General features: G+C 46.6%; 1 long non-coding RNA gene across 1 annotated transcript; it reads left to right on the top strand.

Annotated features, from left to right (window-relative positions):
* The first annotated feature begins 22,406 nt into the window (after nt 1-22,406).
* LOC123163494 (uncharacterized) lies at nt 22,407-24,752 on the top strand. Its single transcript, XR_006481932.1, has 3 exons — nt 22,407-22,876; nt 23,078-23,194; nt 23,283-24,752. It is a non-coding gene; the product is annotated as an uncharacterized lncRNA (long non-coding RNA).
* Nucleotides 24,753-25,588: the final 836 nt, after the last annotated feature.

Below are 25,588 nucleotides of genomic sequence, written 5' to 3'. Positions count from 1 at the left end.
CATGAGATAAACAGCTCAAGGACTTGGTGGAAGTGCTAAGTCCCTGAAAACAGAATTACCAAGTGCACCACTTTGCAAGCTTGTGCTAGTCACCACACACATCACAAAAATACATGGGTTGCACCTCTGGAAAGATGGCAAAATCCTTAACAAAACATATGTAGAGCTCATGGGCATATCATGCACACAATAATCATGGCAAAAATGACAAATATGCAAATGGAGCAGCAGATCTGACAATTAACTCTAGTAGCCCTCTTCTAACAGCATTTCGGGCATCAAGATGAACACAAATGAAAATGATGCAATGGAATGAAATGATGTACTCTCTGAGATAAACATTTTGATATGTTATATGCATGAATCGAAGCTACGGATGCAAAGTTACGAGGCCATGAACAGGAGCATATGGATCTGGGATTTTGGGACTTAGACAAATTTTTCAACCTCCGGATCTAGGGTTTCAGTGGCATGCGGCCCGAGGCGACTCCGGCGAGCACTGTAGCGATTCTGGTGAGGCGATGACGGCCGGGGTCGACGAGGGAGGGCCGGAGGGCGGCGAGGACGCGGCGGCCGGGGGCGGCGAGCGGCGCCGCGGGGATGTCGGGGCGGCGCGGCGACCCGGGAGGAGAGGCGGCGTTCGCCGGCGTCGGGGAGGCATGTCGGCTGGCGAGGGCGCGTGGTGGTGGCGGCGATGGCGCGCGGTGGCGGTGGGAGCAGCGCGGGCGGCGCTCGGGCGGCGGGGAGGCGGACGAAGCGGCGGCGGAGACGCTGGGCCGGGCGGGCCGCTGCGGGCTCGCCGGGCCGCGGCGGCTGGCGGCGGAGGTGCCACGTGGCGGCACAGGAGTGGGCGCGCGGGCGGATCGGACAATTTCCGTCGGCGGGGGAGTTTGTCCGGCGCGCGCGAGGGGTGGATCTAGGGTTTTTCGCGAGGAAGAGGGAAGGAGATATTCGGGGGCTCTTTAAATAGGCATAGAGGGAGCTAGGAGAGTCCAAATGAGGTGCGGTTTTCGGCCACGCGATCGTGATCGAACGATCTAGATGATGGAGCAGGTTTAGGTGGGTTTTGGGCCAAATTGGAGGGGTGTTGGGCTGCAACATACACGCGGCCTTTTCGGTCCCTCGGTTAACCGTTGGAGTATCAAACGAAGTCCAAATGATACGAAACTTGACAGGCGGTCTACCGGTAGTAAACCAAGGCCGCTTGGCAAGTCTCGGTCCAATCCGGAAATGTTTAATCCCCACACGCGAAAGAAAGGTAGAAATGACCACCGGAGGAGAACGAAGCGCCGGAATGCAAAACGGACAACGGGGAAAATGCTCGAATGCATGAGATGAACACGTATGAAAATGCAATGCACATGATGACATGATATGAGATGCATGACAACGATAACAACACACGGAGACAAAAACCCGAACCCGAGAAAATAAAATAACTTAACGCCAGAAACGGCAAGAGTTGGAGTACAAATTGGGAAAGTTACATCCGGGGTGTTACACTAGAGCATAACCCAAAAATGATAGCGGTAAATCAGTAAGAGACATCATAGATCACACCATATCTAGTAAAGTACGATTAGGATGTTCAGACACACCATTACGTTGTGGTGTTCCAGGTGGCATGAGTTGCGAAACTATTCCGCATTGTTTCAAATGAAGACCAAACTCGTAACTCAAATATTCTCCTCCAGGATCAGATCGTAGAAACTTTATTTTCTTGTTCCGATGATTTTCAACTTCACTTTGAAATTCTTTGAACTTTTCAAATGTTTCAGACTTATGTTTCAATAAGTAGACATACCCATATCTTCTTAAATCATCTGTGAAGGTGAGAAAATAACGATACCCGCCGCGAGCCTCAATATTCATCGGACCACACACATATGTATGTATGATTTCCAACAAATCTGTTGCTCGCTCCATAATTCCGGAGAACGGCGTTTTAGTCATCTTTCCGATGAGGCACGATTTGCAAGTACCAAGTGATTCATAATCAAGTGGTTCCAAAAGTCCATCAGTATGGAGTTTCTTCATGCGCCTTAGACCGATATGACCTAAACGGTAGTGCCACAAATAAGTTGCACTATCATTATCAACTCCACATCTTTTGGCTTCAATATTATGAATATGTGTATCACTACTATCGAGATTAAATAAGAATAGATCACTCTTCAATGATGGATGACCATAAAAGATATTACTCATATAAACAGAACAACCATTATTCTCCGATTTAAATGAATAACCGTCTCGCATCAAACAAGATCCAGATATAATGTTCATGCTCAACGCTAGCACCAAATAACAATTATTTAGGTCTAAAACTAATCCTGAAGATAGATGTAGAGGTAGCGTGCCGACCGCGATCACATCGACTTTGGAACCATTTCCCACGCGCATCGTCACCTCGTCCTTAGCCAATCTTCGCTTAATCCCTAGCCCCTGTTTCGAGTTGCAAATGTTAGCAACAGAACCAGTATCAAATACCCAGGTGCTAGTACGAGCATTAGTAAGGTACACATCAATAACATGTATATCAAATATACCTTTGTTCACCTTGCCATCCTTCTTATCCACCAAATACCTGGGGCAATTCTGCTTCCAGTGACCAGTCTGCTTGCAGTAAAAGCACTCGGTCTCAGGCTTAGGTCCAGACTTGGGTTTCTTCTCTTGAGCAGCAACTTGTTTGCCGTTCTTCTTAAAGTTTCCCTTCTTCTTCCCTTTGCCCCTTTTCTTGAAATTGGTGGTCTTATTGACCATCAACACTTGATGCTCCTTCTTGATTTCTACCTCCGCAACCTTTAGCATTGCGAAGAGCTCGGGAATCGTCTTATCCATCCCTTGCATCTTATAGTTCATCATGAAGCTCTTGTAGCTTGGTGGCAGTGATTGAAGAATTCTGTCAATGACGCTATCATCCGGAAGATTAACTCCCAATTGAATGAAGTGATTGCAGTACGCAGACATTCTGAGTATATGCTCACTGACAGAACTATTATCCTCCATCTTGCAGCTGTAGAACTTATTGGAGACATCATATCTCTCAATCCGGGCATTTGCTTGAAATATTAACTTCGACTCCTGGAACATCTCATATGCTCCATGACGTTCAAGACGTCGTTGAAGTCCCGGTTCTAAGCCATAAAGCATGGCACACTGAACTATCGAGTAGTCATCAACACGTGACTGCCAGGCATTCACAATGTCTGCAGTTGCTGGCGCAGGTGGTACACCTAGCGGTGCTTCCAGGACGTAATTCTTCTATGCAGCAATGAGGATAATCCTCAAGTTACGGACCTAGTCCATGTAATTGCTACCATCATCTTTCAACTTTGCTTTCTCAAGGAACGCATTAAAATTTAATGGAACAACAACACGAGCCATCTATCTACAATCAACATAGACAAGCAAGAAACTATCAGGTACTAAGTTCATGATAAATTTAAGTTCAATTAATCATATTACTTAAGAACTCCCACTTAGATAGACATCCCTCTAATCTTCTAAGTGATCACGTGATCCATATCAACTAAACCATGTCCGATCATCACGTGAGATGGAGTAGTTTCAATGGTGAACATCACTATGTTGATCATATCGACTATATGATTCACACTCGACCTTTCGGTCTCCGTGTTCCGAGGCCATATCTGTTATATGCTAGGCTCGTCAAGTTTAACCTGAGTATTCCGCTTGGCAAGTCTCGGTCCAATCCGGAAATGTTTAATCCCCACACGCGAAAGAAAGGTAGAAATGACCACCGGAGGAGAACGAAATGCCGGAATGCAAAACGGACAACGGGGAAAATGCTCGAACGCATGAGATGAACACGTATGGAAATGCAATGCACATGATGGCATGATATGAGATGCATGACAACGATAACAACACACGGAGACAAAAACCCGAACCCGAGAAAATAAAATAACTTAACGCCGGAAACGGCAAGAGTTGGAGTACAAATTGGGAAAGTTACATCCGGGGTGTTACAACACTCCACCACTACGAAAGGATCTCGTCCCGAGATCTAGGACTGAAAGAACACTGGGTACTCAGAACGGAGGTGATCCTCGCGTTCCCAGGTAGCTTCACAGTCGGAATGACGTGACCACTTGACTTTGAGGAATTTGATTGACTTATTGCGAGTCTTGCGTTCTGTCTCTTCAAGAATAGCAACGAAGTGCTCACGATAGGAAAGATCTTCTTGGAGCTCAATGTCCTCAAAGTTGACGGTGCGGTCAGGAGTCTTGAAGCACTTTCGAAGCTGAGAGACATGGAACACATCATGAACATTTGCAAAGTTTGAAGGAAGCTCGAGTTGATAGGCGAGGTCGCCTCTCTTGCTGACAATCTTGAAAGGTCCCACGTATCTGGGGGCAAGCTTCCCTTTGATACCGAAGTGACGAGTACCTTTCATAGGAGAAACGCGGAGGTAAACATGATCTCTGATCTCGAAAGCCAAATCACGGTGCTTACTATCATAGTAGCTCTTCTGGCGGGATTGGGCTGCTTTGAGGTTATCACGAATGACTTTGCACATTTCCTCTGCCTCTGTGATTAAGTCATTACCCAAAAGCTGACGTTCACTGGTTTCAGACTAGTTGAGAGGGGTACGACACTTCCTGCCATACAGAATTTCAAATGGGGCCTTGCCCGAACTTGCTTGAAAACTGTTGTTGTAGGAGAATTCAGCATATGGAAGACAATCCTCCCACTTCATGCCGAAGGAGATCACACAAGCCCTGAGCATATGTTCAAGAATCTGGTTGACACGCTCGACTTGACCGCTAGTTTGAGGATGGAAAACTGTGCTGAAGCGGATGTTGGTGCCCATGGCCTTCTGAAAAGAATCCCAAAACTTGGAGGTAAAGATGCTGCCACGGTCTTAAGAGATCACTTGTGGAATACCGTGCAGAGAGATAATCCGAGAGGTATAGAGTTCCGCCAATTGAGCTGCCGTGATTGACTCTTTGATAGGCAGAAAATGAGCCACTTTAGTGAGTTTGCCGATGACAACGAATATAGCATCATTGCCACGTTTGGACTTTGGAAACCCAGTCACGAAGTCCATTTCAATGTGGTCAAACTTCCATTCTGGAATGGCAAGAGGTTGGAGGAGACCTACTGGCCTTTGGTGTTCTGCCTTCACTCTTCTGCAGACATCACATTCATTCACGAATTGAGCAATCTCGCACTTCATTCGAGTCCACCAATAAGCTTGCTTGAGATCTTGATACATCTTCGTACTCCCAGGGTGGATGGAGAGGAGAGAATTGTGAGCCTCGTTCATGATCACTTTACGGAGGTCACCTTTGGGTACAACAATACGATCCTCGAAGAAGAGAGTATCCTTGTCATCAAGGCGGTTGCACTTGTACTTGGGTTGACTCTTGGCAATCCCAATCTTCACCTTTCTCACCATAGCATCAAGAAGCTGGGCTTGGTGAATCTGGTCTTCCAAGGTAGGAGAGACTTGAAGGTTGGCGAGGAAACCTTGAGGAACAACTTGCAGATTAAGTTTGCAGAAAGCTTCACAAAGCTCGGTTTGATAAGGCTTGAGAATAAGACTGTTGCAATAAGCCTTTCTGCTCAATGCGTCAGCAATCACATTGGCCTTGCCTAGAGTATACTCGATACTCGGATTATACTCTTGAATCATTTCGACCCATCGAGTTTGCCTGAGGTTGAGATTAGGCTGAGTGAAGATGTACTTGAGACTCTTGTGATCAGTGAAAATGTCCACTTTTCTTCCCAATAAGAGATGTCTCCAAGTCAAAAGAGCATGGACAACTGCCGCCAACTCGAGATCGTGAGTGGGGTAGTTCTTCTCATTGGGCTTCAACTAGCAAGAGGTATAAGCAACAACTTTCTTCTCTTACATCAACACTGCGCCAAGACCTTGGAGAGAGGCATCACAAAAGACCTCGTACGGCTTGGATTCATCAGGCGGAGTCAGAACTGGAGCAGTGATCAATTTCTCTTTCAAAGTGTTGAAAGCAATGTCACACTACGGAGACCAAACGTACTTGACGTGCTTCTGAAGAAGATTAGAGAGAGGCTTCGCGATCTTAGAAAAGTTTTCAACGAATCTTCGGCAGTAGCTTGCGAGACCGAGGAAGCTACGGAGTTGCTTCACGTTCTAAGGAGGTTCCCAATTCACAATTGCAGACACCTTCTCAGGATTCACCGCAATGCCCTTGGCAGAGATGATATGACCAAGATAAAGAACCTCATCGAGCCAAAATTCACACTTGGAGGACTTGGCGTAGAACTGATGTTCTCTGAGCTTATCAAGAACCAAACGCAAGTGCTTGGCATGATCTTCCTTGTTCTTCGAGAAAACCAGAATGTCGTCGAGATAGACCAAAACGAAGTCATTGGTGTAGGCGTTGAAGATGAAGTTCATCATTCGAGAGAAAGTCGGAGGAGCGTTGACGAGGCCAAAAGACATGACAGTGTATTCATATGAACCATAGCTTGTCCTGAAAGCCGTCTTGGGAATATCTTGCTCACGGATTCGAATCTGATGATAACCCATACGGAGATCAAGCTTGGAGAATACTTGGGCACCTTTGAGTTGTTCGAACAGCTCATTGATGTTGGGAAGTGGGTATTTGTTCTTGATGGTCTTCTTGTTCAATGGACGGTAATCAACACAAAGTCGGTCCATTCCATCCTTCTTCTTCACAAAAAGAACACCACAACCCCACGGATAAGAACTAGGCCGGATGAGGCCCATTTTCTCTTGAATATCGAGTTGCTTCTTCAGCTCCTTCAACTCTTCAGGTCCGAGCTTGTAAGGACGCTTGTACACAGGTTCCGTGCCGGGCTCAAGATCAATAACGAATTCAACTGGCCGGTGCGGAGGCATTCCTGGAAGCTCTTCTGGAAAGACGTCTTGATATTCGCAAATGACTGGAATTTGCGAGATGGCATCGAGTTCACCCTTCTCATTGAGAGAAAACAGACGGATGGTATTATCCCGAGCGGCAAAGACAATTACCTCCTCAGACGAATGAGTCAATTGAATCTGTCTGGCTGCACAATCAAGCTGAGCCTTGTGCTTAGAAAGCCAATCCATTCCGAGAATAAGATCAATATCCGAGTCACCAAGAATCGTAGGAGAAGATAGAAACTTGTAGTCACCCAAAGTGATAGTAACATCCAGAGCAATGGAGTTAGCATGCATGCGCCTACCGGGAGATACAACTGCTAATGGACTAGGCAAAATTTGCAAAGCCAAACCATGCTTAGATGAAAACGGTCTCGAGATGAAACAATGTGATGCACCCGTGTCAAAAAGAACTTTTGCAGGAATATCGTTAACAGGAAGGTTATCCATGATGACATCTGACGAGTCCTCTGCCTGAGCTACATTCATCAAGTTGACCTTGGCGTGCTTGGGGTTATGCTTCACCACAGCTGTACTTGCCGATCTGACAGGAGGAGGAGGAGGAAGACGCCTCTGGTTGGAACACTTGTTGGCATAGTGACCCTTCTGTTGGCACTTGTTGCACGTGACCTCTGAAAGCGGACAGTGGTACGGAGCACTTGATCTTGGAGGTTGAGACGAAATCTTGTTCTTAAAGCCAGGGTTGGGTGGGTGGGAAGATCCACTGCCACCTTTGCTCTTCTGCTGATACGGCTGACGAAATGGAGGAGGAGGAAGCCAATACTTCTGCTGCTTGGCCACTTGAGTAGAGGAAGAAGGAGTAATATCTCTGACTCGCCTCTTGGAAGCATCACACCTCAACTGAGAAGCCTCTTGCTTCAATGCCATGTTGTAGAACTCATCGTACCTCAAGGGCTCAAAGAGAACAAGAGCGAGCTGGATTTCTTCTCTGAGACCACCTCTGAACTGGTATATCATGCTCTTCTCATCAGGGACGTCCTGCTTAGCAAAGCGGGCGAGCTTCTGAAACAACTTGTTGTAGTCATAGACAGACAAAGAGCCTTGCTTCAGGTTGCGGAATTCCTCACGCTTGCTTTCAACCACGCTCTGAGGGATATGGTGAGCTCTGAAATCTTGATGAAAATCATCCCAAGTGATAACTCGTCCACCTCTGGAGTCCTTGTACTGTTGGAACCATTCTGCAGCTTGATCTTTGAGTTGGAAGGAAGCGAACTTGACAAAGTCCTCAGGCCTGACGTTACTGCACTCGAAATGCTTGCACAGATCCACAAGCCAATCGTCAGCATCGGTTGCCTCAACACAATTGCTGAAAGTCTTTGGCCCATTAGCAAGGAACTGGTTGAGTGTAGCAGAGTGATTTTGATTGTTGCCTTGGTTCCCTTGGTTGCGCTCTTGGAGAATTTGCATGATCAACTGTGTGTTTGCATTGGTTGCGGCCATCACAGCTTGCCATGCCTCCGGAGGAGGGGGAGGTGGTGGCGGATCAGGATTCGGAGTCATGCGCGTTGGAGGAGCCATCCTGAAGAGGTTAACCACCATTAGCACATTGATAGACAAATATTGAAGCTGAATCCAACGGAATGAAAATTGCAACATATAGTCTTCACATCCGAACAAAATGAACGAATGCATTCCTCTTGAAATGGTCACATATCCATAAGTTGAGAAGCCACATAGAATTAGGTAGAGAAATAAATCAACAAGGTACGGATCAAGAACGAATAATCGGTAAGAAATCCTAATCTCAAACCAATATCCGTGGAAGAAGAACTAGAGCTACTAGAATTTCCCACCTATGAAACTCCCGGACCTTTCCGGTTATGCAATCAGGTGTTGGGGCTACAGGGGAAGCATAATATCTCACCCAATTCTAGCAAATCCTACCTCCAGCTGTATCCATCCTTCAACACATAACCGAGAAAAACTTCGGAAACCATCTACCTCAACCTTCGAAAAGCATCCGTTATACAAGTTATGGCAATACTCCCGAACTCCCGCCCCAGTACTGGGTGGCGTCGAGGTTATCTCACCAACGAACTGCATAAAAGAGATTTTCGATGTCGGCGTACTAAAACTCAGGTATTCCAGAACTGCAACGATAAAATTATGATGACAACACCTCAGAGCTCAACTCCCCGGGACACTTCCACAAAACCCCTGACAGGAGGTACCAAGACAATGTTCTCATCATAAAACCATCGGAACGATTCCAAGATACCCATGTGATCCTAAATTTTTTTAGTGAAATTTGAGAAGAGAAGAGTCAAAACTCTACGTCAGGATGCCTTACCAGAGCGATGAGGAGACTGGGAAGTAAAAAGAATTCCTAAACTCTCCGATATATAATTCCTAAATGACTCAAAACATTTTTCTAGACACAACTCGGCTGCTAAAAACGATCAAGCAATGGGGCTCCTAAGGTCGGGGAAGGCTCTGATACCAACTTGTAACACCCTCGATGCGACTATAGCTCCCACGTGTCGAGGCACGACTTAGAGACATAATTGCGTTGAAGGCATATGTCGCAAGTAAGGTAATCTTTACAACAACCCATGTAATATAATAATAAAGGGGAGATAACATGGTTGGCTTATACTCGCCACGTCAATCAAGTACATAAGTAACATTACATCAACCAAACACTCATGGCCCGACTACGGCTCCAAAATAAAAGATACCCAACATGCGACACGGTCCCGATCACCCCCAACTGGGCACCACTACTGATCATCAGGAAAAGAAACATAGTAACATTGAGAGTCCTTGTCGAACTCCCACTTGAGCTCGAGCGCGTCACCTGGAGCGGAATCATCAGGCCCTGCATCTGGTGTAATAATAATCTGTGAGCCACAGGGACTCAGCAATCTCGCACCCTCGTGATCAAGACTATATAAGCTTATAGGTAAGGCAAGGTAAAAGTATATGTGGAGCTGCAGCAAGCGACTAGCAAATATGGTGGCTATCCTGTTCGCAAAAGAGAGCGAGAAGAGGAGGCAAAGCGCGAGCGAGAAACTAGAGAACAACCTGCGCAAACATTACTCCAACACCGTGTCCACTTCCCGGACTCCGCCGAGAAGAGCCCACCACGGTAACACACTCAGTTGATTCATTTTAATTAAGTTAAGGTTCAAGTTATCTACAATCGGACATTAACAAATTCCCATCTGCCCATAACCGCGGGCACGGCTATCGAAAGTTCAAATCCCTGCAGGGGAGTCCCAACTTAGCCCATGACAAGCTCTCACGGTCAACGAAGGAATAGACCTCCTCCCGAGACGTTCCGATCAGACTCGGTACCTCGGTTCTTCAAGACACTTCGACAGGTTAAAACAAGACCAGCAACACCGCCCGAATGTGCCGACAAATCCCGATAGGAACTGCACATATCTCTTTCTTAGGGCACACTCAGATTGTCTTAGGTGCGGGTAGGCCAGCCCAGAGTTGCCCCTGGTGGCCACCGGCAGCTGACAGGTGGACCAACACTCAGAGGAGCACTGGCCCGGGGGGTTTAAATAAGATGACCCTCGGGCTCCAGAAACCCAAGGGAAAAAGAGGCTAGGTGGCAAATGGTAAAACCAAGGTTGGGCATTGCTGGAAAAGGTTTAATCAAGGCGAACTATCAAGGGGTTCCCATTATAACCCAACCGCGTAAGGAACGCAAAATCTAGGAACATAACACCGATATGATGGAAAGTAGGGCGGCAAGAGTGGAACAAAACACTAGGCGAGAGGCCGAGCCTTCCACCCTTTAACAAGTATATAGATGCATTAAGATAACAAGATAATATAATGATATCCCAACAAGTAAATAAATGTCCCAACAAGGAACGGCCTCCAATCTTCACCTGCAACTAGCAACGCTATAAGAGGGGCTGAGCAAAGCGGTAACATAGCCAATCAACGGTTTGCTAGGACATGGTGGGTTAGAGGTTTGACATGGCAATTTGGGAGGCTTGAAAACAAGTGGTAGGCATCATAGCATTGGCATAGCAAAAGAGCGAGCAATCTAGCATAGCAAAGATAGTAGTGATTTCGAGGGTATGATCATCTTGCCTGCATAGTTGTCAGAGTTGACTGGATCCTCGAAAGCAAACTCAATGGGCTCCTCGTTAGCGAACTCGTCTCCCGGCTCTACCCAAACAAGACAAACAAGCAACAAGGACACAATCAACCACGTGCAAGGATCAAACAATATGATGCAAGGATGGTATGCTATGCGGGATGCATATGCAAGATATGACAAGGAATGCATGAACCTGGCCTCAACTTGGAAATCCAAGTGTGACACTGGAAAGATGAGATGAAATCGCTTGAAAACAATATAAAGATCACCGGAATCGGAGTTACGGTTTGGAAATGGCAAGCGATTCAATTATGACACCGGTCTGCGTTTTACAGCAAGTAGCCATCTAAATGCAATGAGATGAACATGCTACAGCACCCAAACATGACAACAAAATACATGGCAGGGATGCATTCAAGATGTTTAACAAAAGTCTAGCATTGAGCTACGGCCAATTCATCCATTAACAGGTTCAAACAAGCATGACAAAAATGCATATGGCAAACAGATCTCAGACTTGGTGAAATTAACACTTGTCTGCAATTTCAGATCAGGTAGCCCTCTTCGGAACAACAAAACTATATGCTACAGGACCTGAACATGGCAAAGTAAAGCATGGCATGGGGCTACTCAAAGAGCTTAACAAAAGTCCCTTAGTGACCTTGAGCCAAAAGGGATCGGAAAATATAATTGCAAGCATGTGAACATGGCAAAAACATAATCAGTTTTCAGACTTAGTGAAAACTGGAGCATGCTAAAAACAGATATCAAGTACACATGTTTACGAGCTCGATACACTCACTACGGAGCAAGTCGTGAAAAGATAAGCATACATCTATCAAGAACACACAAAATTCAAGCTAGACATGGCAAGAACAATAGCATAGCATGCACGGATCAACTACAACATCATCGGCAAAATTGCAAACAAGTTGACAATCTGCCCAGATTCACAAAGTAGCCAAAGTAGAGCTCGATTGACTCAAGCTAGGGTGCTCCATAATTGCAAACAAAGACATGGATGGATAGAGCACTACAAGTTTAACAAAACATTCTTACTGATCATCCTCAAAATAGGCACGGATCACTAGGAAACAACATGAACATATGACAACATGAGATAAACAGCTCAAGGACTTGGTGGAAATGCTAAGTCCCTGAAAACAGAATTACCAAGTGCACCACTTTGCAAGCTTGTGCTAGTCACCACACACATCACAAAAATACATGGGTTGCACCTCTGGAAAGATGGCAAAACCCTTAACAAAACATATGTAGAGCTCATGGGCATATCATGCACACAATAATCATGGCAAAATGACAAATATGCAAATGGAGCAGCAGATCTCACAATTAACTCAAGTACCCTCTTCTAACAGCATTTCGGGCATCAAGATGAACTCAAATGAAAATGATGCAATGGAATGAAATGATGTACTCTCTGAGGTGAACATTTTGATATGTTATATGCATGAATCGGAGCTACGGATGCAAAGTTACGAGGCCATGAACAAGAGCATATGGATCTGGGATTTTGGGACTTAGACGAATTTTTTAACCTCCGGATCTAGGGTTTCGGTGGCACGCGGCCCGAGGCGACTCCGGCGAGCACTGTAGCGATTTCGGCGAGGCGATGGCGGCCGGGGTCGACGAGGGAGGGCCGGAGGGTGGCGAGGACGCGGCGGCCGGGGGCGGCGAGCGGCGCCGCGGGGGCGTCGGGGCGGCGCGGCGACCCGGGAGGAGAGGCGGCATTCGCTGGCGTCGGGGAGGCATGTCGGCCGGCGAGGGCGCGTGGTGGCGGCGGCGATGGCGCGCGGTGGTGGCGGGAGCAGCGCGGGCGGCGCTCGGGCGGCGGGGAGGCGGACGAAGCGGCGGCGGAGACGATGGGCCGGGCGGGCCCGCTGCGGGCTCGCCGGGCCGCGGCGGCGGCTGGCGGCTGAGGTGCCATGTGGCGGCACAGGAGTGGGCGCGCGGGCGGATCGGACAATGTCCGTCGGTGGGGGAGTTTGTCCGGCGCGCGCGAGGGGTGGATCTAGGGTTTTTCGGGAGGAAGGGGGAAGGAGATATTCGGGGGCTCTTTAAATAGGCATAGTGGGAGCTAGGAGAGTCCAAATGAGGTGCGGTTTTCGGCCACGCGATCGTGATCGAACGATCTAGATGATGGAGCAGGTTTAGGTGGGGTTTGGACCAAATTGGAGGGGTGTTGGGCTGCAACACACACGAGGCCTTTTCGGTCCCTCGGTTAACCGTTGGAGTATCAAACGAAGTCCAAATGATACGAAACTTGACAGGCGGTCTACCGGTAGTAAACCAAGGCCGCTTGGCAAGTCTCGGTCCAATCCGGAAATGTTTAATCCCCACACGCGAAAGAAAGGTAGAAATGGCCACCGGAGAAAAACGAAGCGCCGGAATGCAAAACGGACAACGGGGAAAATGCTCGAATGCATGAGATGAACACGTATGCAAATGCAATGCACATGATGACATGATATGAGATGCATGACAACGATAAAAACACACGGAGACAAAAACCCGAACCCGAGAAAATAAAATAACTTAACGCCAGAAACGGCAAGAGTTGGAGTACAAATTGGGAAAGTTACATCCGGGGTGTTACACTAGAGCATAACCCAAAAATGATAGCGGTAAATCAGTAAGAGACATCATAGATCACACCATATCTAGTAAAGTACGATTAGGATGTTCAGACACACCATTACGTTGTGGTGTTCCAGGTGGCATGAGTTGCGAAACTATTCCGCATTGTTTCAAATGAAGACCAAACTCGTAACTCAAATATTCTCCTCCAGGATCAGATCGTAGAAACTTTATTTTCTTGTTCCGATGATTTTCAACTTCACTTTGAAATTCTTTGAACTTTTCAAATGTTTCAGACTTATGTTTCAATAAGTAGACATACCCATATCTTCTTAAATCATCTGTGAAGGTGAGAAAATAACGATACCCGCCGCGAGCCTCAATATTCATCGGACCACACACATCTGTATGTATGATTTCCAACAAATCTGTTGCTCGCTCCATAATTCCGGAGAACGGCGTTTTAGTCATCTTTCCCATGAGGCACAATTTGCAAGTACCAAGTGATTAATAATCAAGTGGTTCCAAAAGTCCATCAGTATGGAGTTTCGTCATGCGCTTTAGACCGATATGACCTGAACGGTAGTGCCACAAATAAGTTGCACTATCATTATCAACTCCACATCTTTTGGCTTCAATATTATGAATATGTGTATCACTACTATCGATATTAAATAAGAATAGATCACTCTTCAAGGATGGATGACCATAAAAGATATTACTCATATAAATAGAACAACCATTGTTCTCCGATTTAAATGAATAACCGTCTCGCATCAAACAAGATCCAGATATAATGTTCATGCTCAACGCTAGCACCAAATAACAATTATTTAGGTCTAAAACTAATCCCGAAGATAGATGTAGAGGTAGCGTGCCGACCGCGATCACATCGACTTTGGAACCATTTCCCACGCGCATCGTCACCTCGTCCTTAGCCAATCTTCGCTTAATCCCTAGCCCCTGTTTCGAGTTGCAGATGTTAGCAATAGAACCAGTATCAAATAACCAGGTGCTACTGCGAGCATTAGTAATGTACACATCAATAACATGTATATCACATATACCTTTGTTCACCTTGCCATCCTTCTTATCCACCAAATACCTGGGGCAATTCTGCTTCCAGTGACCAGTCTGCTTGCAGTAAAAGCACTCGGTCTCAGGCTTAGGTCCAGACTTGGGTTTCTTCTCTTGAGCAGCAACTTGTTTGCCGTTCTTCTTAAAGTTTCCCTTCTTCTTCCCTTTGCCCCTTTTCTTGAAATTGGTGGTCTTATTGACCATCAACACTTGATGCTCCTTCTTGATTTCTACCTCCGCAACCTTTAGCATTGCGAAGAGCTCGGGAATCGTCTTATCCATCCCTTGCATCTTATAGTTCATCATGAAGCTCTTGTAGCTTGGTGGCAGTGATTGAAGAATTCTATCAATGACGCTATCATCCGGAAGATTAACTCCCAATTGAATGAAGTGATTGCAGTACGCAGACATTCTGAGTATATGCTCACTGACAGAACTATTATCCTCCATCTTGCAGCTGTAGAACTTATTGGAGACATCATATCTCTCAATCCGAGCATTTGCTTGAAATATTAACTTCGACTCCTGGAACATTTCATATGCTCCATGACGTTCAAGACGTCGTTGAAGTCCCGGTTCTAAGCCGTAAAGCATGGCACACTGAACTATCGAGTAGTCATCAACACGTGACTGCCAGGCATTCACAATGTCTGCAGTTGCTGGCGCAGGTGGTACACCTAGCGGTGCTTCCAAGACGTAATTCTTCTATGCAGCAATGAGGATAATCCTCAAGTTACAGACCTAGTCCATGTAATTGCTACCATCATCTTTCAACTTTGCTTTCTCAAGGAACGCATTAAAATTTAATGGAACAACAGCACGAGCCATCTATCTACAATCAACATAGACAAGCAAGAAACTATCAGGTACTAAGTTCATGATAAATTTAAGTTCAATTAATCATATTACTTAAGAACTCCCACTTAGATAGACATCCCTCTAATCTTCTAAGTGATCACGTAATCCATATCAACTAAACCATGTCCGATCATCACGTGAGATGGAGTAGTTTCAATGGTGAACATCACTATGTTGATCATATCGACTATATGATTCACACTCGACCTTTCGGTCTCCGTGTTCCGAGGCCATATCTGTTATATGCTAGGCTCGTCAAGTTTAACCTGAGTATTCCGGGTGTGCAACTGTTTTGCACCCGTTGTATTTGAACGTAGAGCCTATCACACCCGATCATCATATGGTGTCTCAGCACGAAGAACTTTCACAATGGTGCATACTCAGGGAGAACACTTATATCTTGATAATTTAGTGAGAGATCATCTTATAATGCTACCGTTAATCAAAGCAACATAAGATGCATAAAAGATAAACATCACATGCAATCAATATAAGTGATATGATATGGCCATCATCTTCTTGTGCTTGTGATCTCCATCTCCGAAGCACCGTCATGATCACCATCGTCACCGGCGCGACACCTTGATCTCCACCGTAGCATCGTTGTCGTCTCGCCAACTTATGCTTCTACGACTATCGCTACCGCTTAGTGATAAAGTAAAGCATTACAGGGCATTTGCATTGCATACAATAAAGCGACAACCATATGGCTCCTGCCAGTTGCGGATAACTCGGTTACAAAACATGATCATCTCATACAATAAAATATAGCATCATGCCTTGACCATATCACATCACATCATGCCCTGCAAAAACAAGTTAGACGTCCTCTACGTTGTTGTTGCAAGTTTTACGTGGCTGCTACGGGCTGAGCAAGAACCTTCTTACCTACGCATCAAAACCACAACGATAGTTCGTCAAGTTAGTGTTGTTTTAACCTTCTCAAGGACCGGGCGTAGCCACACTCAGTTCAACTAAAGTTGGAGAAACTGACACCCGCCATCCACCTATGTGCAAAGCACGTCGGTAGAACCAGTCTCGCGTAAGCGTACGTGTAATGTCGGCCCGGGCCGCTTCATCCAACAATACCGCCGAACCAAAGTATGACATGCTGGTAAGCAGTATGACTTATATCGCCCACAACTCACTTGTGTTCTACTCGTGCATATAACATCTACGCATAAAACCAGGCTCAGATGCCACTGTTGGGGAACGTACTAATTTCAAAATTTTCCTATGCACACACAAGATCATGGTGATGCATAGCAACGAGAGGGGAGAGTATGTCTACATACCCTCGTAGACCAAAAGCAGAAGCGTTTATCAACGCGGTTTATGTAGGCGTACACCTTCACGATCCGTCCCGATCAAGTGCCGAACGTACGTCACCTCCGCGTTCAGCACACGTTCAGCTCGATGATATGCTCGCCTTCTCGATCCAGCAAGAGGGGCGAAGTAGTAGATGAGTTCCCGGCAGCACGGCGGCGTGGTGAAGGTGTTGGTGAAGAACAATCTCCGCAGGGCTTCGCCTAAGCACTACGAAAACTATGACGGAGGATAAACTAGAGGGGACTGGGTAGCCGGCACACGGCTTGGTGTTTCTTGATTTGTCTTGGGTGCTAGCCCTACCCCTCTATTTATATGTTGAGCCTTGGGGTCGAAACTTGGAGTAAAAGCCTCCACAAAGTCGGTTTCACCCGAAAGGCAAGAGTCCTTCTCGGACTCCAGGGCCAGACGCCAGGGTTCCCGGCGTCTGGACCCAGACGCCATGGACCCTAGCATCTGGCCCCTGGACTGCGCAAAACTTCCTTTTGCGCTTTCCAAAAACCTTGTGGGCTTTCCCCTTTGGCCCAAATAAAGTGTTCTCGTACCCAAACATTTCGGGAAACATCCGGAACCCCTTCCGGTGAATTCCGGAACCCTTCCGGTGACCAAACACTATTATCCCATATATCAAACTTTATCTCCAGACCATTTTGGAGTTCCTCGTCATGTCCGTGATCTCATCCCGGACTCCGAACAACATTGGGCCACCAACATACATAACTCATATCTATCCCTAATAATAAAGCACGGATTGACTCCGTGGGTTCACCGTCACAATACGCTTTCTTTCTGTAAATTTATGTTTTTAGTTTGAATTTAAAGCACGGATAAGCCCCGTCGATGATTAGGGTTTGGCGGAAACGGGGCGACGGGCCGCCGCCGCCGCCGCTGCCAAGGAGCACCACTACCAGCGAGGCTGGCTTTTGCTCCGTACATGGACGCCGTCCACGGGACGGACATGTTGCGGCTGAGTCCGCCCTTGCGGCTACATCTGCCCGCGCGGCTGAGTCCGCCCTTGCGGCTACGGCCGCCCGCTCCGCTGAGTCCCCCATGGCCACCGCCACGTTCGCCCACGCGGCCATGCCCATCGTCGCGACTGTGTCCGACCTTGGCAGTGGGGAAGACCGGCATGCCGAAGTATTGAGGTGCAGCGAGAATCGACGAAGCAGATCCCGACCGGCAGGTGTGCAGTTTGATCCTGGAGGCCTCACCATGAATCCTAGGGATGATATCTCTGGAAATCGGATCAGCAACCTAAATTGCTTGTCTTGGAATTGTCGCGGAGGGGGGAACGCCATTACTATTCGTGATCTGGAAGGCCTGATAAAGGCTAATGATTCCCAGATTGTTTTCCTCTGTGAGACGCGGCAAAGAGAAGAAAGGATGCGACGGCACTGTCGAAGGTTAGGCCTACGTGGCTTTACCGGAGTAAGTAGCAATGGAAATAGTGGAGGACTTGCACTATACTGGGATGATAGTTTGTTCGTTGAAGTCCAGGATACTAGTGATAGATATATTGATGTCCATGTGAGGGTGTCTCCGGAGGATCCCTTGTGGCGGCTGACTTGCATTTATGGAGAACCGAGAGCTGAGAATAGACACCATATGTGGAGCAAGCTGCAGGAGTTAAAACAAAAATCAAACTTACCTTGGTTGATAGTTGGAGACTTTAATGAAGCCCTATGGCAGTTCGAGCATCTCTCGTCTACTCCTCGCCCAGAGAATCAGATGGCTGCTTTCAGAGAGGCACTTGCTGTTTGTGAGCTGAGGGATATTGGCTTCTCTGGCTTGCCATTCACCTTTGACAATAAGCAGAGAGGGTAGCGCAATGTTAAAGTACGTCTCGATAGGGCAGTAGCGGACGACAGGTGGCGAAATATTTGTACAGAAGCACGGGTTGTGCACTTGGTGTCGCCATGTTCACACCATTGTCCTCTGCTTGTACGGTTGGCACAAGAAAAACATGAGCATATTCAGAGGTGCCGCGCACCTAGCCGACAGTACGAAATACTATGGGAGCGAGCAGGCGAGTTACCGGAGCTGGTAGCTAATGCATGGGCAGAGGCTGGCCGGAAGAACGATCTGGGCGCAATACGCATGGGCCTGGACAAGGTCATGAATGTCCTCCAAGGATGGAGTAAAAGGAGGTTTGGCAACGTCCTCAAAGAACTAGAAAGAACAAGAGCTGAGTTGGAAAGGTTACACAAAGAAGGTGCAGATCAACGAGAGGTGCGGCGTGTCACAGATTACATGAACGAGTTGCTCTATCGGGAAGAGATGCTATGGTTGCAAAGATCCCGTATAAGCTGGCTCAAAGAAGGGGACCGCAACACAAATTTTTTCCACCAAAGAGCTGTGTGGCGTGCACGAAAAAACAGGATAAAAAGGCTAAAAGATGCTGAAGGAATTTGGAAGGATACACCCTCGGACATGGAGCAAATGGCGACATCCTTCTTTAAGGAGCTATTCACCCGTGACCCCAATGTGAATGTTGATAATTTGGTACCCCTTTTTCAAGAATTGGTGACGGCTGACATGAATGACATGTTATGCAAGGACTTCACAGAGGAGGAAATTGGTGATGCCTTATTTCAAATCGGACCTCTGAAGGCACCGGGGGTTGATGGATTCCCAGCTCGTTTCTTTCAACGAAATTGGGCTACTTTACAAGTTGAGGTAACTAATGCAGTTAAATTATTCTTTGCGACAGGGAGGATGCCCGAGGGCGTAAATGACACAGCCATTGTGCTTATACCCAAAGTTGAGCAACCAGAATGTCTCAAGGACTTCAGACCTATAAGTCTTTGCACTGTGCTCTACAAGGTAGTGGCAAAGTGTCTGGTAAATAGACTTAGACCAATCCTGAGTGATCTGATATCTGAGAACCAAAGTGCATTTGTGCCTGGACGTTTAATTACTGATAATGCCTTGATTGCCTTTGAGTGTCTGCACTTCATCGAGCATAATACAAATGAGGATAAGAATTTCTGTGCATATAAGCTGGACCTATCTAAGGCTTATGACAGGGTGGACTGGGAGTTTTTAAGGAGAACAATGCAAAGAATGGGCTTCGCTCACCGGTGGGTCGGATGGATTATGGCATGTGTGACCACAGTGAGGTATACAGTAAAATTTAATGGAGCTCTTCTGGATTTGTTCTCGCCTTCCCGTGGACTCCGGCAAGGTTGCCCTCTGTCTCCCTTTCTTTTCCTCTTTGTCGCCGACGGCCTCTCGGCTCTACTACAACGTGAGGTGCAGAATGAAAATATTGAAGCAGTTAAAATATGCAGAAGAGCGCCTGGCATTTCACACTTGCTCTTTGCGGATGATAGTCTTTTGTTCTTCAAAGCTAATGCTGAGCAGGCCATCCGGATCCGAGATGTACTAGATACATTTGCTACTAGTACAGGACAACTTATTAACCTAGAAAAATGCTCAATTTTTTTTGGAGATTCTTGTGACCAAGAAACTAGAGAGGAAGTAAAGCATACCTTGCACGTAACAAATGAGGTGTTTGAGCCCAAGTACCTGGGACTGCCAACTCCTGAGGGAAGAATGACTAAGGATAAGTTTCAAAATCTACAATCAACGACAACAAAGAGGTTAATGCAAGGGGGTGATAATGACCTATCTTCAGCTGGAAGGGAGGTAAAGATAAAATCAGTGGCTCAAGCCTTGCCGGTATATGTCATGGGAGTTTTTAAGCTACCATTTGGCCTATGTGATGACGTAGAGAAATTGATCCGAAATTATTGGTGGGGTGCAAAGGATGGCAAAAGGAAAACTCATTGGATGGCGTGGGATAGACTAACACAACCGAAAGACCAAGGGGGCATGGGCTTTAAAGACATGCGTTTGTTCAACCAAGCTCTCCTAGCGCGACAAGCTTGGCGCCTCCTCCAGTACCCTGATTCCCTTTGTGCACGTGTACTAAAAGCAAAATATTACCCTAATGGAAATTTGATTGATACTGTCTTTACAGGCAACGCATCATCGACCTGGCATGCCATTGAGTATGGGTTGCAACTGCTGAAACAAGGAATCATTTGGCGTGTAGGCAACGGAGCAAGTATCCGAGTGTGGCGAGACCCTTGGATACCAAGACCATGGAGCTTGAGACCTGTAACACAGCAGCGACGATGCAGATTGAGATGGGTAGCTGACTTTCTAGAACCCAGTGGCAATTGGAATATGCAACTGCTAAACCAATATTTCCTCTCAATGGATGTTGCGGAGATAATAAAGATCAGACCATCATTGAGGAATGAACAAGATTTTTTGGCCTGGCATCCGGATAAATTGGGTATTTTCTCTGTCCGCAGCGCCTATCGCCTCGCGCTCCAGCTACAAATGAACCAGCAAGGGGTTGGAGCTACTAGCAGCCGACCAGATGGTGAGCGGCCTGGATGGCGCTTGATATGGCAGTGTCCAGTACCCCCAAAGGTAGGCGTCTTTGCATGGAAGGTAGCCTCAAATATTCTGGCAACAGAAGTGAACATGAAAACACGACATATGACACACGATGCAACATGTCGCATCTGTGGGAGGGAAGATGAAGATACTTTCCATGCGCTAGTTCGTTGCACCCAAGCGCAGCTGCTCTGGGAGGTGATGCGTGAAGTTTGGGACCTGCCGAGGGACGACATGTTGCGGACGGATGGACACGAATGGCTACTGCAGATCCTAGCGAGACAAACTGAGACCCAACGTTCGCTGCTGCTAATGCTTCTGTGGAGGATCTGGCATGTCCACAATGAACTTACACACAATAAGCCGGCTCCGCCAGCTGAGAGCTCCCGTAGATTTCTGTGTAGTTATATGGACACGCTGATGTATATAAAGCAACATCCAACAGCAGACGTAGTGAAAGGAAAGGAAACAGTGTCATACATATCAATGAGTAACCAGGACAAGCATAAGAGAGATGGCCGAAAGAAAATCAGGAAGAAGTGGCAGCCGCCTGAGGAAGGGAGGATGAAGTTGAATGTTGATGGGGCATATGCAAATGATGGAACAGCAGGCGCAGGTATGATCCTCCGCGACTACACGGGAGCCGTGATCTTCGCGGCAAGCCGACAGATACATGTTGGCATCGATGCACTCGACTCGGAGCTTGCAACGATGGAGGAGGGCCTCGCCCTCGCGCTGCACTGGACTCCGGATGCCTTCACTCTAGAATCAGACTGTGTGGAGGCCATCAAGCTATTGGATGTGAGAAGTCCGAACTCGTCCATCTATGCATCAAGGATCAGTGTGATTCGGGAGCTCATCAGGGAAAGAGATATTCAGGTAGCCCAAATCAGCCGTGATGCTAACAAGGCAAGTCACGAGCTGGCTAGACTAGGTAGAGTACAAGGCAGAACTGCCGTTTGGCTTAGAAACTACCCTCCAGAAATCGCTGAGGCGATTTGTGCTGATTGTACTCATACCCCAGTTTAATTTAATCTCTTTTCCCCGCAAAAAAAAAAAATTTAAAACATATACACGAGTGGTACTAATTCGGGAAACCACGCCGTGTGCATCAAATGATGCAAACAATGCTCGACCGTGCACTTTGGCCCAGTGAATCAGGCCCACATACCCGTACGCATCTGCCTCCTCAACTCGAACCCTCGCCTTTGCCCTTGCCGAGCCCTCGCCGCCGCCACACCTCAGCCCCCTCGCCGCCACGGCAGCACCTCAGCCCGCTCGCCGCCGCGTTCGCGTGTCAGCCCGCTGGACATCCCCGCCTCCACGGTCACACCTCTCCCCGCTCGCCGCCCCCGTCGCAACCCAACCCCTCCAATGGATGCCGCCCGAACTACATCATCCAATAGGACGCCGGCCGCGGCGTCACGAAGTTGCTGGCGTCGCCCAGTTCGCCGTGGGTGAAGGCGCCTCAGACGCAAGCAAAGCTGCAGCTTCCTCAATGTATGCCTCATCATGGGGCTCGCTGTGCTGCTGGCGGACAGCCGCGGCCCCGCTAGTGTGGTGCGAGACTTCCAGATCACCCGGCGGCTGGGGTTGGAGGATGGCATTCCCACGACTCCTCATCGGGGGTGAGCGTGGCATGGAGCAGCAAGCCCATAGCTCCCTCAACCATCATGCTAATCTCTTCTTGTTATTCATCCTGAATCTATGGTGCACATACAGTACATGCTTATGTATTGTCTCAATGATAATCCTATTTTTTTAGGATTCAACTTGCGTTTTGTGCAATTTCATATACTCAATCAATAAATTCTCAGTTTTTTTTGCAGGATTTGTGTTTGTTCGGATGCTTAGGTGCAGCTGCATAAGGGGAATTGGCCGACGGTGTGCAATACATAGACAAGCAAAAGTCAGTATGGAGCAAATGCGAGTTCGGTTGCTCTTCTGTATGACTACTACATTTAAATTTGGATAGCTATTTATCTAAATGTAGCCAGGGCACTGGATTCATTTGCTTTTGTTTTCTTTTTTCAGGACAATTTCACCTTGATTTTGTTGTTAGTGACTGATTGAGGCGTCACTCCCACCACGGTGGTGACGGCAACCTTCCACCTCCAGCCGCTGTGGCCGTAGCGTACCGCTCCAATGCCATCTGACACAACCGTCTTGTGGTGGAGGAGGGCCACCTCAAACACATTGGGAAGCGGTGAGCGCGGGCTTCACCACATGTTCTGCCGAGTCATCGATGTCAGTTTCTAGGTTTGTGAGTGCACTGTCTGGTGCTTCTTTTTACGATGTCTATCAACACAAGCACAGCGTGTTCCAAGTATGAACGGAGAGAGTGCTCCCATTGGGTTCTACATGTGGACATTGTGGCCGGTGAGGCATAACTGGAAGTTTCTCTGATGGTCGACAACAAGGTACCCCACTGCTCTGAATTTTTACATGGTTAATGTGAGTTGAATCATCAAAGGTCTGCACGTTGGTAATGGTTGAAAAATTCATTGCATTTGAGAAAAATGAACAGTCTATCAGTTCTCTAATAATACATATTATAGAATGTACCTTTCTGTCCGATCATAGGATCACTGCACAATAGGCTTTGGAGCAGGCTCTGATTCACGGAGAACTCCCCAGCAACCTCATCTTTTGTGGATATTAGATGGATATTGAATCCAGTAAGCCTCCAATTGATAAACGAAGTCAATTTTCTGTTGGTAGTTTGCATGACAGGGTTCTAGCTAATTTATGATTGTGCCTACAACAGACTACCTTTGCCTGAAGATTTGAGGTGTGACTCAAATTTCGTGCTGTTAGAAATCAACAATGGAGATTTCAGTTTTTTTCATGTATATTCGTACGGATTTCAAGTTTAATGGATCATTAAATTTTATTCTATAATCAGATCTTGGTATGTTTTCAGATTTTTCAGAGAAGAAAGAAGTCTAGAGGCGTGGATGTATGTTTTTAGGGGGGAATCAAGTCTGTAGAATATACACTAATTTGAGGAATTCAGATGTTACCCTTGGTCATACAGGGAAAGTGTGAAGCACTCTGGCCAATTTTCCGCATTTCTCATCCAAGAAGCCGTTACATTTATGATCTTTTCTATAGAAGAAGGAAGGATATATCTAAGGAGCTGTATGAATTTTGCCTGGACCAGGATTATGCAGACCGTAATCTCATTACAAACTGGAAAAATGTTAGTTGCCTCAGCTTTATATCATTTGAGCTAGGGGCCAAGACGGATGAGGTTGATTTGGCTTGATCATGCCAAAGAAATTTACTTCTTTTTTTGGAAAATGAAAGCATGTTTTAGAAGTTCAGGGTTAAGTTACCAAATCTGAGCTTTATAGCAAAGCAGAGGATCAAGAAAAGCAGAGTAGGATAATAAAGGTTCACATAGATGTAGTAATATGTCACTATTAGCTAGCTCAAGTATGTATGACTGTAGGAGCTCAGGAATACTCTTACTATGTCTTTGATTTTGTTAAAGACCCAATATATGATGAGGTGCTGCCTCTCCTGATGCCGAGCTGTTTAGAATTTGGTATTTCACATTTTTTTCTCTGGCCAGTAAATTTCACAAACATAACTGCAGGCCATCTGCTCCTGCGCAATGAAACTGTTTCAAAATTCATATTGTGTTTGACACCCTGAACCACTTTATTAGATAACAGATTATAACTACCACTTCTTTTTTATGCTGGACCATGATGAATCAACAATTTATTACATAAAAAATTTAATCCCTGGAGAAAATCAGAGTATTTATCGACAATATATGCTCTATGGATGTCGACAAATTTGATTGTAGGGGCTAGCAATGCTTCATTTCAAGATACTGTAATAACTCTTGCTGGTTAGTTACCTCTGATCCTAGCAAGTGAAATTAGAACTAATACATGTACATGATTGTTGTTTGAGTCGCACAGATTGACACATGTATGAATAAGTTTCAGTATTAGATTGGTGTACTGATCATGGCTATGCTGTGGAAGAGTTCTTGCAGGAAGTGTTCGAAAGTAGCATACTTTCGTTCTCTGTAAATTGGTACTAGATAAAAAGGATGTTCCATTTTCTGTAAATTGATAGAAAATGGATGCAGGGGAGCCTTGGCGCAGTAGTAAAGCTGCTGCCTTGTGACCATGAGGTCATGGGTTCAAGTCCTGGAAACAGCCTCTTACAGAAATGTAGGGAAAGGCTGCGTACTATAGACCCAAAGTGATCGGACCCTTCCCTGGACCCTGCGCAAGCGGGAGCTACATGCACCAGGTTGCCCTTTTGATAGAAAATGGATGCAGGTGTGACCTCGGGGAAGAAAGAGTCGGACGAAACTT

Source organism: Triticum aestivum, chromosome 1A (assembly GCF_018294505.1).
Source record: "Triticum aestivum cultivar Chinese Spring chromosome 1A, IWGSC CS RefSeq v2.1, whole genome shotgun sequence".
NCBI classification, from domain to species: Eukaryota; Viridiplantae; Streptophyta; class Magnoliopsida; order Poales; family Poaceae; genus Triticum; species Triticum aestivum.
Note: the sequence above shows the minus strand (reverse complement) of the source record. Positions and strands in the feature narration are given on the sequence as shown.